This window comes from Halichoerus grypus, chromosome 3 (assembly GCF_964656455.1).
Source record: "Halichoerus grypus chromosome 3, mHalGry1.hap1.1, whole genome shotgun sequence".
In the NCBI taxonomy this organism is placed as follows: domain Eukaryota; kingdom Metazoa; phylum Chordata; class Mammalia; order Carnivora; family Phocidae; genus Halichoerus; species Halichoerus grypus.
In genome coordinates, this window is record NC_135714.1 from 122,974,277 (window position 1) to 122,991,791 (window position 17,515).

At 39.1% G+C, this 17,515-nt stretch overlaps 1 pseudogene; it reads right to left on the reverse strand.

The window, feature by feature from the left end:
* Positions 1-2,115: 2,115 nt before the first annotated feature.
* On the reverse strand, positions 2,116-3,712 carry LOC118548684 (importin subunit alpha-1 pseudogene; annotated as a pseudogene).
* Between the last annotated feature and the right edge of the window lie 13,803 nt (positions 3,713-17,515).

Sequence of the window (17,515 nt, forward strand, 5' to 3'; positions counted from 1 at the left end):
TAAGGAACTCTTGACCTTGAACAAGTCACTTCACTTCTCTAGGTGGGAAAATCTAGCTTATTAGATGGGATGCCTAAGGCACTGAAACATATCAATTGCTATTTTCTTCTGACTTTAAGGTTGAAGAGTCTGAGTACAGTTAAGCCACTTGTCCCCAGTCAAATACTGAGTCAGTAGGCTAGGAATGGCTTGCATACCCCATGACTCCTTAGGCTGGGTCTCTCTCTCTCCCTCTCTCCTCTAGTGCTTTCCAGAATTTGGCAGTAAATCTGGCTGCATCTAATGAAAGGGCTTCCACTGTCAGCACCACCCATAGATAAGCATCTTTGACTCTGGAGCTCCTACCAGGGATCTCTCGCATTGTAGTAGGCTTACCCCATGAACCCCACCTGCCTTGGCATCTCTGAAGCACAGTCTACAAATAAGCACAGGACATAAGGAATAATCCCTTGCAATGAACAAATATCTTCTCAAACCCTGAACATGCTCAGAGGAGCATTACTGGGATTAGTGGATTAAATGCATTAGTCTAAATGATCTCACTCATTTTGCATTGTATAATAAGTGCAAACCTCAGAGTGATGGGAATGTTCCTTTGCAAAGCCAGCTATAGCTTTCTAAAGGAAAGTTTAGAGATAAGAGAATATTCTGCAACATAAAAGACATTTACACCTTTTGGGGTGCCTCTAACACTGTGTAAGAGAGAGTAAGCAAGTGTTTGAGGTACTCAGGTCAGTGATGATAAAGAAAGAAGAAACTGGCTCACAGCCCTATGATTCTCCATTGCAATTTCCTCCAGAACAATTTATGAAAATGGTCCACTTTACCCGGGCCTGGAAAAGCCTATCTTCTGTCTTGAAAAACCTGTAAAGTTGGATATAGTCATGATCTTAAGTGGTTGCCATCTAGGATTATGACAACCCTCTATTTCATTGGTTGAGTGAACACCCAGCTTACTAGGTTCTCATGAGATACTCAGTCAGGATAGCACTGGCCAAACCCTAGGGATCCTGAGAAGATAGTTTTGGTATGTCAGACCCTGCCTGCCTCTGGCCTCTCTCTCCCTCCTTTCCACACTTTCAAGGGCCAACTGACCCCCTGACAGGCTCAGTCCTGCCTCCTCAAGAGTTATCTTTTTAACCAAAACAGCTCATCACAGTGACCCACTTTACATTGGTCTGGTCCTGGCCTTGCCTTTTCTAGCCAAACAATGGGTTTTGACTTTGAGTATTGGACTTGAAGTCTCTTCTTTCTTTCAGCACCTTCTGTCTTGCTCCTGCCGGTCTCTTGAGTATGGGCAGAGGAGTCAGAGATGCTAAGTTCTGGCCTTTGCTTTGTGTTTATTAGTGGAATTACTTTAAGCAGATTTGTTCTTACAAGTCTTGGTTGCTCACCTATAAAATGGGGATAATCATGAAACCTATCTCAGAGGTCAGTATGAAGATTAAATAAGGTACAGTATATAGAGCACTTAGCACAGAGTCCATAAAAACTGCTCAATAACTTTAAGCAATTAGTACTAATATCAATAAAATATATACAAAAGTACAGTGATTCTGTTTACATATAAGGGTCTTTTCCCCCAAACTGGATTGTAGATTTTTTTAAAGTGAGGGGTTATGTTGGAAAGGGTTTTCCAATCTCCTTCAGAACTAAGCCAAATGTAGTAAGAATGAATAGAGTTCTTGATTGACTTGAAACCAGAGCAAGGTAAAAAATATTACCTTATTACTAGGGCTCAGATTGGAATCTTGTACATGCATGCTGAGAAAATAAAGGATAAGTCGATTTTTGGAAAGCAGGAATTGCAAGCCCACACAACGCAGAGTACTGTTACCTACATCCTCTCTCTCTCTCTTTTTTTTTAAGAGTGGAATTTAATCTCTATTTACAGGACACTGCAAGAGAGGAGATTCCACATAGAAATAAGAAACCCACTGAGAGGAGGAGCTTCATACAGGTGGTACAGTTTGGAACTGATCAAGTAGAGTTTCGTTGTAAAAAGTGCTACAACAACAAAACACACTTAAAAAGAGTTCTTAGTAGAAAAACAGTAAGACAAACTTCTACCAAACAGAGTACCCAACAAACAACTTTCTGCCTCAGCTGTACAATCTAAAAGTTAAAAGTCCCAGGAGTGCTGTCCTGAACTTGGAACGTATAGCCTTCAGAGGTAGTTTCTGGCACAACATTCTGATCTTTCTCTTCCTCTACAGAGAAATACTTCTCAATCAAGTTTAATGAAGCTTTGTACACAGACTCATTTTCATGGTTTTGTAGAGCTTCAATTTTGCCCAAACATCCACATTCTTCAATCATTACACTAAGTTTCTCAGTTTCACCTAGTTTCTCAGCAGCCTGAAAGATGTTTGAAATGGCATCCAGAATAACCAGAATAATTTTGGGTCTTTTGCAGTTAAGAGGTTCATCAATGGTTCTATTATACCACAATGAATGAGGTATACACTCTGTTCAAGTGTCCCACCACTTGAATAGTTGGTCACAGCTCACACAGCTTCCTTTTGTGTCTTAAAATCTGCCTTAGAGAGAACATCAACAAGGAATGGGACTAATCCATGATTCACAACTTGCTGTATCTGGTCCTGGCGACCAGCTGTGATGTTTGACATTGTCCACGTAGCTTCCTTCTGAATATTAGTTTTGGGATTCATTAGGAGGCTGGGAAAAACAGCAAGTGCTCCTGCATCTATTACAACCTGAGTCTGTTCATCTGTCCCAGTGACAATATTTCCTATGGCTCTTAGCGCAGGAGTCACAATGGGCAATTCAGTAGCTCCTAGAAGCTTCACAAGCTGGAGCACAACTCCTGTTTTCACATCCATTTCAATCTGTTCATTTGGACCATCAGTAAGGTAGGCAATGGCCCAGCAGGTATCTGCCAATACTTCTGGATCATCATGATGCAGGAGACAAACTAAGGTAGGAAGAATCTGCTCAACAGCATCTAATGGGGGTGCAGGATTCTTGTTGCGACAAAGGTTTGAAAGTGTCCAAGTAAGGTTACGTAAGTAACCACATGCTAAAGATGACATATCAGGAACTGCAAGGAGAGCCAATAGTGGGTCAACTGCACCATACTTGATAACCAAGTCTCGAAAAACTGAACCATCACCTGCAATGTTTCCTAGAGCCCATACAGCTTGTTCACTGATGTGGGCTTGGGAAGATGCCAACAGAGAAATGAATGCTGGGATAGCACCTCCATCTACCACAGCCTTGGTCTGTTCTGACGTCCCAGAAGCAATGTTAGTGAGAGCCCAAGCAGATTCAAACTGAATGGGACTACAATCAGTTCTGCCCAAGAAGGACACAAATTTTGGAATCAAACCAGCCCGGATTATGTTTCTATGGGGGGCTGTTTCTTCCTAGAAAGCAGTTTCCTAGCAGCTTGAGTAGTCTGGAGCTGGCTTTCCAAATTGTTGCTATTTATGCCTTTGACAATGTCATCAACAGACCAATGTAGTGCCTTGGTTGTTGTGGTTTTCCTGTAGTGGAGAGGTAGCATCATCAGGAAACGAGCTTACGTTTCTCCTTTTCAGCATCTGGTCATCCTTCTTAGCTTTCCTCAGCTCCACATTAACTTCTATTTGGCGCCGCCTCATTTCTGTACTGTCTTTCCCCTTGTTCTTGAATCTGTTAAGGCGGGCAGCTGGTGAATTAGCATTCTCGTTGGTGGACATGGTTATGAGACAAAGGGAGAAAGTCAGCCGGTTCAGGCTTCCACAGGAGGCAGTCCGGGGCGTGCAGGCTGTGGGACAGCTGCCCTCAAAACGTCCACCACAGATCACCCCAAAGACGGTGTTACCTACATCCTCTCTTGATCCCAGGGCATGCCAACTACGAAGGATAGAGCTAGGTCTTCAGCTGGTCCTCAGTCACTAAACACTCTGTAGGACCCTGTATTGAAATTGCATGCAAGCTGTCAGATAAAACATTCAGAAAGAATTGCTTAGTTTATACACAAAGTATTCTTCAAACTGCTGTAAATAAAACAATCTTGCTCATCATTATTGACTCCTGATTATTAATTAGACTATCTAGCAATTGTAAGACCCCAACAGGCATAGCTTTTCTCTGTCAGATACTCACAAGAAAACAGCTGTCAGGGTGTAACCCTGATGAGAAAAAAAGGGGGGGGATAAAAATGGATATAAAGGCGCAGTGAGAGCAGCACACCTCAACCACCACTAGTTAAAAAACAACTCTTTGGGTGTTTACGTGTATGGAAAGTTTTTTGTTTCAATACAATGTAGTTAATTAACACAGATTTATGAAATCCTTTCTTTCATCGATGAGCTATGGCAGACTTGAGATACACGGATTATATTTCAGAGTACTGAAATTCAAAAGGCAGGAAAAAGTCCCAGGAATAGATTCTCAACAATAATCACAATTTTTACTGGTTTAGAGATTTATCCTGCCATTTTTCGTCGATCGCCTTTAGGCATCCAAGTATGTATTTCCTTCTAGTCTTTTAACTAAAATCATCTTCACAATCTACATCAGTTGTCTTGGAATGTAGCCAGAGAAAGGAAAGGTAAAACTATGATGCATATACTAAATATTATTGGTAATTTGGGGAGCTTGAATATGTTGTTAGCCTCAAAGATGACCATCATTATTATATTGAAATTTTGCTCATGATATTTAAGGGACAACCCTGTAAATTCTATGGGAAGAAATATTTTGCTTGCTTGTGTTTTATTGCATGGATAAAACAACACTATCTTCACTCATCATGGGCTTTACTGTTAACTATAAAAAGTGAAGACTGGATTTTTTCCCATGATTTTCTTCATTTCAACTATTTGTTCCAATATTTCTCAGGTATTTGTATTTATCTCTAACCCCCTTTTATGGTAATTTTACACTGCATTTGTTGCAAGGAACACTGTAGGTTCCAGAATCAGGTAAAAGACTTAACTTCTTTTTAAAAAAACAAAAGTTCTTGCACTGAAAATCAAAAGTTGAGCAGGGATTAAATCAGTGCCTGTTTTGGAATATCAGAAATGATTGCCTGAAAGATGAGCTTTACAAACATAGTTTTTTTAAAGCTGATGTGTTTTGTGGTATCGAAAAGTATTGGATGTAAGCATGTTCAGGCAATGTTTATTGACATGAAGGAAGCAAAGCCTGGGACACTCGGCTTGCTGGTTAGCCAGCTGGTAGGAGATGAAATATGTACTTCCCAGGAGGCTTCCAGATCATCTTGTATGTGTTTCTACATCTGCAATTGTGTGCATCCAAATTGTACTTCCCTTAGAGGCTAGATAGTATTTTTCATGCCACCTTACCTCTATCCTGCCCCATGTTCCCTTCTAACCCAGTCCTCTCACTGCAAGATGGAGCTCTAGGTGACCAGGACCAGCTTGGGATACTTAGATGTCATTAAGTTAGTCTGGAAGGAATGCTACTCAATAGAGTAGCATGCCTGGTTCCTAGCCTCACCCCTTACACACTGTTCTTCCTTGGCCATTCCTCCCTCTGATTGCTGTATTAGCCAACATTTCTTCATGGGGAAGGCAAATCGATTAAAAGCCTGTACATACAGGGGATTTCCTCTTTTCTCCCCTACCTAAACAATCCAATGTAGCAATTCTGGATATTGTGTTAACATATTTTCACAAGACCCATCATTCAGGGTGGTGGGAGTTTTGAATGGCAAAAAAAAAAACCCCAGGGCTGCATATCTAAGCCATGTCCTCTAATCTAGCTATTACATAAAGTTGGTGTTTTCATCTCTAACTGCTCTTTCAAATATTCAGAATTTAGGCAATTGATCAGAACTCAGACAGGGAAAAGGGGTATCTTTTACTGTGCATCCTCAAATCCCAACAATTATGTGAGCAACTATAGTCCAAATTTTCAAATTAGCCCCTCATTTACTTAGCTTAAAGATTTTCTCAAATAATGGAGTATTGAAGTAAATCTCAGGTCGATGTGCCTCAGTCTTCAGTAAGAATCTGAAAAGTGTTTCCTTTTGCTTTCCTACAATTTTTATAGGGGACTTTTTAGTAGCTGTAAAATAGTTGCAGTTTATAACACCTTATGATTATTTTGTCAGAATTAAGTCCTTTAAAACAGTCTCCAATTTTCTACAATATAAAATTTCTCAGAGAACTTCTAGAATTTGAACTATTTATAGATTGCCAACATGTGTCTGCAATTAAATTCTTATAAATGATGGAGTTTACTCAATACTCAGTGAAGTTGGTTTCCGGCAACAATGGTATAAGCAATGGTTTGTGAAGTAAACGTCCTAGAGACAGAACATGTGGGCCCTTAACACAGGAGCTTAGATACATTACTGAGCTTTTCATCTCACCCGGACCTTGAGAAAAATAACATGTATCTTACCTACCTCATGAGACTGCCACAAAGGCCAGATGATGTGAACATTTGAGGAAAATAAAGTGTTGTGCAATTGTCTTCATTGGACTAGTCCTCCAAGTGCCATTCAATACAGCTGATACCTCATGGCACTCATCTTCTGGTTTTCCTCTGCCATTTGGACCTCTTCTTTAACATCTCCTGAACTGGCTCAGCTGGTCCTTTTCTCCCAGACCAGACTGGGTTTCCCAGAAAGGAGATACAAGCTTGCAGGCAGATAATTCATTTGGGCAGCGATCCCAGGAAGCAAGATTGAGAGACAGGAGAGGACAATAGATAAAGAAGGAGGACCAATTCAAAAGTGAGTTGTCTACCACTTTGGGAAATTAGTCAGAAATCCTACAGGAACTTTTGAGGAGCCTCATGAAATGCATCTCAGAACTGTCTACTTGGGGACAAGAAGGGGAAGCATTTGTCTATTATCTCTTGATCTCCCATCGGAGGGACTTCCAGAGTACACTTGGAACTGTTGACTTCCCGAGTGAACTTGCGTGAGTACTGAAGGATTCCTGAGAGTCTCCTTCGGCAGCACAGCAGAGACACTCCAGTGTGGGCTGATGAGAGGCCTTATCCGTTTGTACCCATGGAAGGATTATGGAAGAGCACATGGAACCAGTCCACCATGACAGTGGCCAGAATAAGAGGGAGGTCAAATGGACTAAAGTGGTACAAAAGAGGTGCAAATATACAGACATCTGAATATTGGGGTTCCTGGAATCTACACTTTTTTAACCAACTGAGCCACCCAGGCGCCCCGGAATCTACACTTTTTTAATAAGTCTTACTCTTCCTAGGTGATCACATCTATTCTTATGGTAATAATTATCATCTATAAGCTTATTATTCCCACACTTATATCATTCGCTCAGATGACATTTCTGAATTCTGTATTCATTTATTCTGTTCTCTACATAGCATTAACTATAGACTATTTCAAGGCATACACAGTTCCACATGTGTAAAACTCTTCATCTTTCCCTACAAATCTATTCCTTTCCTGGTCTTTAGCAGCTTAGTAAATAGTAGCACCCATTACTTAAACAAATTCATTATTTACCTTTTTCTGTGTAACCAATTACCACAAAATTTAGTGGTTTAGAAAAACAATTTGTTATCTCACGGTTTCTGTTGGTAAGGAGTGCAGAAGTGGCTCAACTGGCTGGTTCTGGGTCTGTCATGAAACTGCAGTTAAGATATTGGCTGGGGCTACAGTCATTTGAAGATTCTACTAGACCGGGAAGACTCCCTCCTGAGCTATTCCCCTCACATGGGTTTTAGCAAGAAGCCTTAATCCCTTGATGGCTGTTGGCAAGAAGCCTCAGTTTCTTGCTACATGGGCCTCTTCATGGGGCTGCTTCTACTAAATCAGGCGATCTGAGAAAAGGCAGAAGCTACAATGTCTTTTATGACCTTGCCTTGGAAGCCACATGCCATCATTTCTGCTTTATTCTACTGATCACACAGACCGACCCTTACAACATGGGAGGGAATCCCACAAGAGCGTGGATACCAGGAGGTAGGGAAAATCACTGGCCATCATGGAGGCTGCCTCCCACTGCAAGCAATCTCAGGGTAATCTTTGATCTTCTTTCTTCCAAGATTCATTGTCTCATCAAATCCTGTTGATTTACCTCAAAATATATTTCAAATAATTTGACCTCACCCTATCTTCACTGCCATGTCTCCAATCAAGGTCACCCTAATATCTTGCTTGGACTGAAGTCTTCTTGCTGGGTTTCTTGTCTTTACTCAAGCTTCTTTCTAATCCATTTTTCAGGATAGCCAGTGTGAGTTTTTTGAAAACATATCACATGATGTCACTCTCGCTATTCCCCAATAATGCCATGCCCCTCTTAGAATAAAATTCAAACCTCTTATCAATGCCTGCAGGGCCCTTCTGGTTCTGACTCCTGCCCCTCTCTTTGACCTCATCTCTCACTCCTCTCCTCTAAGTCTTTACGGTACACATCCCTATCTCCCCCTCCCCAGCTACCATTGCACCCACTGTCTTTCTCTGACTACCTTTGACTCATCTTCAATGATTGGATTAAGGGTTAGGCGATTTCCTAGATCCCCACTTATGTCCCATCCTTTTATCCTTGAGCCCCACCCCTGTTTATGACACTTACTGATATTTATCATTAGAAGTGTTGCTGTGCATTTATCTGGCATCTGTCTCAGTGGGGAGGGACCATGTCTGTTTTGCTCATACATGTCTACCCACTGATGTGCATAATACTTAGTACAGCATAGTTATTAATTAAACATTATACCCAAGAAAGTCTTTCTGTTGTCATAGTTTAAACAAAAAACGGTCCTGTCTCTCTATGTCAAAATTTCCCACAAGTTATGAATGACTGTTTATCATAGAATAAAAAATAATTCTACTAAAGGAAATAAAATATGGGTCACTGTCCTCATTGCTATGAACTTAATGGAATGAGATACAAGCAACCAGAAAGATAACAAACACAGAGAGAAACAAACAAAAAGTTATTTCAAATGAGGCCATTGAGCTCACAAAGTATGTTGTTATAAGTGAAAATGCCAACATAGAGTTGCAATACAGTCAAGGAGTTCAAGTCAAACTGAAAAACAAATGACTTTACACGTACTGCTTTGCTTTCTAGATCATTAATCTCCTGACAGTGACAAAACATAAAGATAAAGCCAACATCCTTGAAAAGTTCATTGTTCCTATGCTGCCCCCTGAGCATGATTAATCAAATGCAATCTTTTTTATACAAAACAATCATTTTTTCATTTTTAATGGTATCAAGCTGAAGCTTATTATACACAGAAAAACTGAAGTGTTCACACATGATCTGCACACGATAGGCCACTATTGCAGATGAGAGCCTTTCAAACCTTTACCAAGGTAATTTGCAACCATTCCTTTCCCAGTTTCTTGAAATTATGTTTGAAACTTTTTTTGAAATGCTCTCCTGTCCTCTAGCATCATTATTTATCTTTCACGCACAAGCACTGGTGTTTGGCATTATATAACTCTTACTCCTTTTTTTTTTTTTTTTTTTTCAGGAAAATCAGAAGAAAAAGCCTTTCTTTTCTTTAAAATTCAGTTGTTATACAATGCTTATTGGTTGCAATCAATGGCATTGAAATGTTTTCCCCTCTCTCTTTTTCTATCTGCTCCCTCATCTCTTCACCCCTAGTTCCCTTCTCTAACCACATACACATCAACCTGGGACACTGAAATAAATTTAATTACCATTTTTCAGATACGTCCCTGTCCAAATTGCTACGTCTATCAACATTTAACAAACCTAGCTGATGAAGGGTGGAAAGGAACTGCCTTAAACCTATGAAGGGCCGTTTCTAACGGTTTCATAGATATATAATCAAAAGGGATTTCTCTTTCAATTGCTGAAGTGAAAACTAAAGCCTCTTTGAGAATATGAACTTTCGGTGTTTCCTCTATGATTTCTCTTAGCTTAAAGAAGCAAACTTTTAAAAATTACCTTTCCATGGTCAGTTGAGACCTAACTCCTTGGAATGAACATATAATTTCTTAGAAGGTGATGAAAGAAACAGTAAAAAGAAAATGAATTTCAGCACTTGGTCATATAAAACATCTCTGGAAGCTCTCACTACATCTGCAAAGTTGATCTGGCCTAATGAGCACTTAAATGTTTCTTTAAGTAAAGGGAAATACATTTTTTAAAAACCCTATATGTCATTTAAATTGAGTTACAGATACCTTCTAGCAACAGGTTGGTGTTCCAAGATGATTTTTTTCATGCATTTCAGAATTATTGATAGAATGAGACCTTAAACATTATGAAAGGGGACTTGTTGATAGAATACACATGTTACTATGGTGATATTTTTGGATCAGACTGTTTGCCAGGAACATGGTGTAATTCTGGCTAATTTCAGTTCAAATTAAATGCTGTTGTGACACAACAGAAATGTCTCTAGGTCACATCAGTGTGATTTGCATTAGGAAATTAGATTATTCTGTATTGGAAACATCAGCTACGAGGCATGACCACACAGCTTCATAAATCTTTCTGATGTAGAAATGGAAAATGTGCTCTTGTAATGTAATCATTATTAATAAGTGTTCTACATGCTCAGAATGCTAGCTCGCAACTAGAAAACAACTCAGATCTTCACCCTTCTAGCTGCTACTCCAACAAGTCCCTATCAGAGTTCCAATTAGCTGACTGAGGTGTGAGGCCCTCACAAAGAGCAAGCAGGGATGGATTCTGAATCATGGCTTTCCGGGAGCACGTGTGGCACATGAGGCAAGATTTCGTGTACATCTCAACTCCTATTTCATAGGAGACTTTATGCTCGATGCTGCAAGACCCTGCTCAATGCAATGTCTTTGTGTAGATTTGCAAAAGGCATTTGGGAGATGGGTTTATTGTTTCTGTACTGTGAAGTGATGAAAGCAGCTGGTCCCATTACTAGGTGACACTTAGTGTCTGTGGGGACCTCGGAGCTAATCCAAGTGTACATTTACCTGATGCCAATAGATGTTCAGGTGTTAAGAAAGAGGTAGAACAAATGTTTATTTGACTATGATAATTTATGCTTATCTTCTGAACATGGGCCTGTAGGGTGTCCTGTGTATTTCTCAAGTAGAGGCTAAACCCATACTTCCCAATCCTCTGTGGATAGAACATAGAGAATGATAATATTTGTTCTGCACATTGGGATGGGTAGATAGGTTTGTTTGAGGCTGTGTCTGACCTACTGAGGGCCCTAGGTCCAGCCCACAGCCGGGATCATGGGGGGTCATCAGTAGCCTGGAACATCTACGACCTTTGGCACTCACCGTGCCAGAGCTGAAGAATGCAAGACTTCCGCTAAAAAAAAAAAAAATCTGTTTTTCTATATTTCTCACAGATGCCTGCAGCCATTTCCTCTAAATCCAATCGAATTCACCTGTGTAAGTTGCACAGCCCAAGTTTAAGTTTCACGGCATCCAATGTCATGAAAGTAATGTGATAAATTTATTTAGATATTTAACTTTTTTTTTTTAGCCCCCACAAACTATGGCTCCAGGTTAAGCATTTCAAGGTGCTCTGTCTTTCTTTAATTAACCACCACAACAGCCAAACAAATAATAACAGAAACACATCTTCTAATTTAGTTTATTATCAACTATAATCTCTCATCTTTTGATTAGGTCATACTCCTGGAACAATTTCCCACGGGCTAAGAAGCATTCAAAACGTTCTTAAGAGTCTAAATTTGGGAAATATATTAAGTTCTCTTTAAAAACAAGGTAAACCATCAGTTTGAAATTGGACCCCCAAACTCTGATACCTTCAATATGCAAACAACTGACTTTATTTTTCTGAGTAAAATGAAACCTTTAGTGAACATAATTCTCTCTTTATCCAGAAGTTTGATAGGCTTCATATCTCCGGGAATGAAAGGTACTCTGCTCGACTTTATTTTCTGTGATACACACATATCACACACTCTCTCTCTCTCACACACACACACACTTTGACTCTGTTCAGTTTCTGCACATTTGTGTGTATATATGTGTGTATACACATGCTTATATGTATATATCCCTAATGGAAAATATTCTGTAAACAGAATTTGTGGCAGCAAGAACTCGATAGCTTTCACGATTAGGTTTTACAAACTGTACTTTATTTCATTTCAAATATTCTTTCTTCCCTTTATCATCTGTCTCCACAGATTCAAATGAGATTTAGCATTTTATTTTATTTAGCAGAGTGAATTCCATTGGTTTCAACTCCTGAATAATGTTGAAACCAATCTGTAAAAACAGCTTTATACAAAACTAAAAAAAAAGTCCCCATTTTTCAAAGTTTTATAGACTGCTTCATTTCTTTTTTCCCAAAATACTTTTATCTATGACAGCCTCAACCAGGAAGTCAAAAACTCACTACAGTGTCACAGGACTAAGAAATTATAGTCGGGACATGTTAGGGCTGAAAAAAAAATCTTGGAGGTTAACTTGTTTAACCCCATAATTTAAAAATAAACCTTAGAGATTAACATATTTCAACCTCATAATTTTAAAAAGGAGGAAACTAACATGGAAAGATTAAATGATATTCCCTCTCAGCTACTTAGTGTAGAACTAAGGCAGGAACTCAGGTCTTCTGCTTCCCAACTTAGTGTTTCTGCCAGTGTACATGCTATTTCTCATTACTTGAAACAAAAAGGATTAAATGAGGTGAAAAGACTTGGGATAATTACAATTTAGTCTTTCATTTATGTATCTTTTCTAAATATTCTTTTGGAGAGAAAGATACTAGCAATGTTTTTGTGTTTGTTCACCTGAGTAAATACATGGTATTTTGGAGAATACATTTATTGCCAAATACACAGAAATTGTTGAATATTAAGAGTTGGTTAGTTTGACTTGTGTATGACAGAGAATTCATATATTGAGAAAGCTATGGGAGTTCTAGTGACCTTCTAAAAAATCCTCACACATTAAACTATAGTTTTAAGCTCTTTTTGAAGTTCTCTCCTCCCTTTATATTCCCGAGTCTGTTAATTCTTAGATCTGCTTCCTCTTCACACTTTTGCTGTATATGTTTCTCATCCAGTCTCCTAAAGGTGAGACCCCAGGAGACCTCCACGGTTTCCTCACTTACACTCATGTTGTAGGAGACCGCCCTTATGTCCTATGTGATAATTATGTGCATAAGCATCACTTCCGTTTGCCTCTCCTTTCCCCTCCGACAGAGGAATTGTCAATGACTCATGTTCTTCAGGGTGAATGCCAATGCCTGAGTTTGGCTTTCATTGCCCATCAGCAATTGGTTTCACCTAATGTATTGAAATTTATCTCCCACTTCTCCTGATATTAAATTTCCTCCTTCAGCTGGGCAGTCCCTCACCGTTCTTCGGAGTAAGTTTGCTTATTTCTATCTCTTTGTCGTTACACTTGAGTTTCTGCTCAATGGAGAAGCATACCCCCCTCTTCCCTCTAGAGACAAAGCCAAAACATTCCCAGATTGCATAGCCTCCATGAAGCTTTTCCAGATGAACTTTAACTGAAATGCCCCCCCCCATTAAAAATTCCAACAGCATTTATCTTACCAATGGAATTAAATCTATTCTAGAATATATTTCTATTCATCTCAACTAGAACATTTCTATCGTTCCGCCTTCCCCTAATAGTACACAATTAATTGGTTGCCATAACGATAATAGACAACCATATATTAAAAACTTAAATTCATTTACATTATTCTTATATTCATTATTTTAATTGAACCTCACAACACCTCTATGAGATTGACAAGGAAATTATTAATAAGGAAATGGAAGATCAGGTAAGTGGAATTACTAATAAATGGAAATATTAGTACTCAATTTTGCCAAATGTAACATTAAAAACAAGTCTACTATCTACTATTTTCTACATTTCTTAGATGAAACAACATTTTGCTGTCTGGGAGTTAAGATGCTGGCAATCAGGGAAAATTTAGCTTTTTGCAAAACTATTTTCTTACATTTCTTTCTTTTCACTTTTCTTGCATCTTGGGGGGTATACATCTACTGGTTGTTGCCCTGACCACCAGTGTGGAGTAAATAGGAATTATTATAGAGTACTCAGAGAAATGTTACATGACATCATTACTTTATAACAAGGAGCTGAAAACTGTCTGAAGCTGACTCAGGCCCAACTGAAAGTATGTAAAGATTATTTAGAAAACTCATAATTGGCAAATTAATTTTTGAGAAGCCATTTTTGTAAAATGGCTTTTTCTTTACTCAGCTTTCACTATATATTTTTTTTCTTTTTCTTTTTCTTTTTTATTTTTTTTAAAGATTTTATTTATTTATTTGACAGAGAGAGACATAGCGAGAGAGGGAACGCAAGCAGGGGGAGTGGGAGAGGGAGAAGCAGGCTTCCTGCCGAGCAGGGAGCCCGACGTGGGGCTCGATCCCAGGACCCTGGGTTCATGACGCGAGCTGAAGGCAGACGCTTAATGACTGAGCCACCCAGGCACCCCTATATTTTTCTTTTTTAAACTATAGTTTTTATCAGCTCCCTAAAGCTATGGAAATCAGGCACATTCCAACACCACACAAAGGAAACCGAAATAAGCAGATGACACATTTAGGGCTGTGGGCCTTTCATTTACTTGAAACTTCAAGGCCCAGAGCTATGTCAGGCCAACCCTGCACTAGCCATTGGCTTCGCCAGGCCTGCCAGTGGCTTGACCCATTCAGTATCCACTAAATCACACAAGCACCATAACGCAGGGGAAATAGCACTGAACTGGGAGCTGGGGACCAGATTCTACAGCTGGTTTTGTCCCTTCTCCACTGTGTGTCCTAGAGTAAAAAGTTAGAAGATAAGAATAGGTAATTTCTATCCCCTTGGCTCTAAAATTCCTTGGATTTTATGATTAGAGTTTTGCCAAGATGCCAGGATGTGCCCACTATTCGATTATAGTCTGTGATCACCTGACTGCTTTGCCCTTCTTTTGGCATCCCAAGACTCAGCAGCAGACAATTTGGGGCCTGGCTCAGTGTCATCCACGGGCTTGCTGAGGAGCTGTGGGAATTTGTCCAGAGGCCCTTTGATGATGGGCTGACTCGCCGCAGTTCCTCCATTATCTCTGTTTCTCCCTACTTTGTTTGCACCAAGGGACGGATGTTGATACAGCATGACTTTTGCTCTGTGCTCCCGATCAGATTCCTGACTGAATTGTGTCTGTGAAAAAGAAGGTATGGCTGTCGGACTCTGCAGTTACCCCAACCAGGAGGAATGGGGTACACAGGTGTAGTATGAGGCATCTTTCCACCATTTCCCACTCTGACCTCTGCACCTCTGCTCACAGCTTGTTTCTCAAACACAACAGCCCATCACTTTAATGTCCTGACACATGGGTTTCTGGTATATTCCTTCAGGTGAAACTGCTTGACAAGTTTGAACTCTCCTCTTTTCTACTTTACCCTTGGTCCTAAACATACATCCATGTACACTTGTTCTTATGCATTCATGTAAGAACATTTTCCTGGGAAAAATGACCATTGTTTTCTTTCACATAAACTAGAATATATATCTGTTATAGGATTTTAAGACAATATAAAGTGAAATAGTCTGTAAAATGGGCATAATTATGAGCAGCTTAGCTGAGAGTTGAGGTGCCCTCATAGTCTGCCATATGATAATTGACTGCATACTTAAGGCAAATGTCAAACTTCAAAAATATACTCTCTCAGGAAATAACTTTAGGTTTGATATTTAAGTGCCCAAAGATTTTCATCTTTTTCTGTCTTTTTTTTTTAAGGATGGGGAATGTGGAGGAAAAGGGTTCTAAAAACAAGACAAGAAAGTTGTTGAGAATGATTTCATGTAGTTTTAAACTATGATCATTCTATCCTCTGGTGTTTTCAAACACAACTCTTTTCCACATTCCAGAACATCTGTGGTTGTGTCCATGTTCATAAGGGCCTAAGACATTTTGCACCAGTTTGAAACCTACCACCTATGTGCTTTTTGAGGAGATACGGCTCCACAAATTTAGCTTCAGAGAGGGCCCACCCAAGTGGGCAAATAGTTGTAAGCATAAGTGAATGGTACCATAAAAAAAAAATCCAGATTTGTATAAAGAATTCTAGAACCCCTTGGCTAGGGTCCCGTAATCTTTGTGAATCTCAAATAGTTTCCTGACTTTGCTTTTGAGCATCAGTGGTAAGTTTTGGTTTTCTAATAGTGAGGTATTAAAAGTATTTGGCTATCCTTTCTTCCCAAATCTGGGATCTTTGTCCAGCAGATGTTTTCAGTTGTGTTAATGGTGTTGAGTTGTGCGTGGGGTATGATGATGTAGAAACCCAGAGAATAGTTTGAGACCAGGCCAAACGTTGTTGCTCGTTGCCTACTATGGGCCAAATTTGAACTCATGCTTCCAAAGGTTCAAAAGCTAGTACACTAGCTTCTCTTGGAAAATACAAACTCCAGAACAATAAATCATTCACAAAAGAAAATTCAGTCATTTTGAAACTTCCACTCATTCCTACAGGAGCCCCCTCCCTTTTAAAAGTGGAAAGATGCTTAATGTCATCTCTCCAAAACTCAGAAAGCAAGTTTGTTTTGCAAATTGAAGAAAATATGTTCTAATGAGGAAATATCTTAAAAACACTGTCAGTATAGAATCCACAGTTGGGAGACCTGGTAACTCATCCAGTATCTACAGGGAAGATGAAAAAAAATTGAGCCAAATAGTATTATGTTTCTTCTGGGGTTTTCCTCTCTCCTGGTGTGGATGGGAGGTTGAGGTTTTATCATAAAGGGATAAAATGGCAAGAAATCATTTACTGGCTTGCAGTCATGGAGAAAAGGCATTCACATCTGTTTCTGGTATTTGTTGAAGAATATCTCCAGTTGATAATTTGGATTGGAAGCAAATTGGTTTGTTTTCATAGGTCCTTTTCTTCCAAGCTCAGATAAAACAAACCTATCTTGTGGGTGCAATGGTTTGCATTCTGAATTTTTGGTTTATGTGGCACAAAATCCCTCTATTATATTGCTAACACATTATCCATCTTGAAATGAACAAACTAGCTAAGTTTTAGCAGGATTTATATTACATAAGCTCCCATGACTGACTACACATTGTGTGTGTGTGTGTGTGTGTGTGTGTGTGAAATTAGAATTTTTATGGATTTCTAATGTAATTCTATATTTTAATTTTATATTTGCTCTAAATGACATGGGCCTATGATAGTTAATACAACTTCTCACTTGGAAGACTACCCTAACACTTATCGAACATGATAAAAAATAAAGATTTGATCAAGTGATTAAAGGTGACTATAAAGTCTTTTGTGATAAGGTGGGTGTTCTTTTCCTTGCTTGACTTCTGTTAATTGAGGAATATGGAGTATTTTTCTTTCTTTTTTAATCAATCAGTAATGGATGAAGAGAATACCATATATAGACAAGTTTTTAAGGTCGAGAAAAGACAAAGTTTCTCTCTTCACCAAGTTTAAAATACAGTAAAGGGGGTCAAGTGCAAAAGTAAATAAAGAAAAATTGAAAAAAAAATGCGCAAATGCTGAAACCCATGAAAACACGGATACATGTGCTGAATATGGCTGTGTATTATGTTTGGTGAAAGGC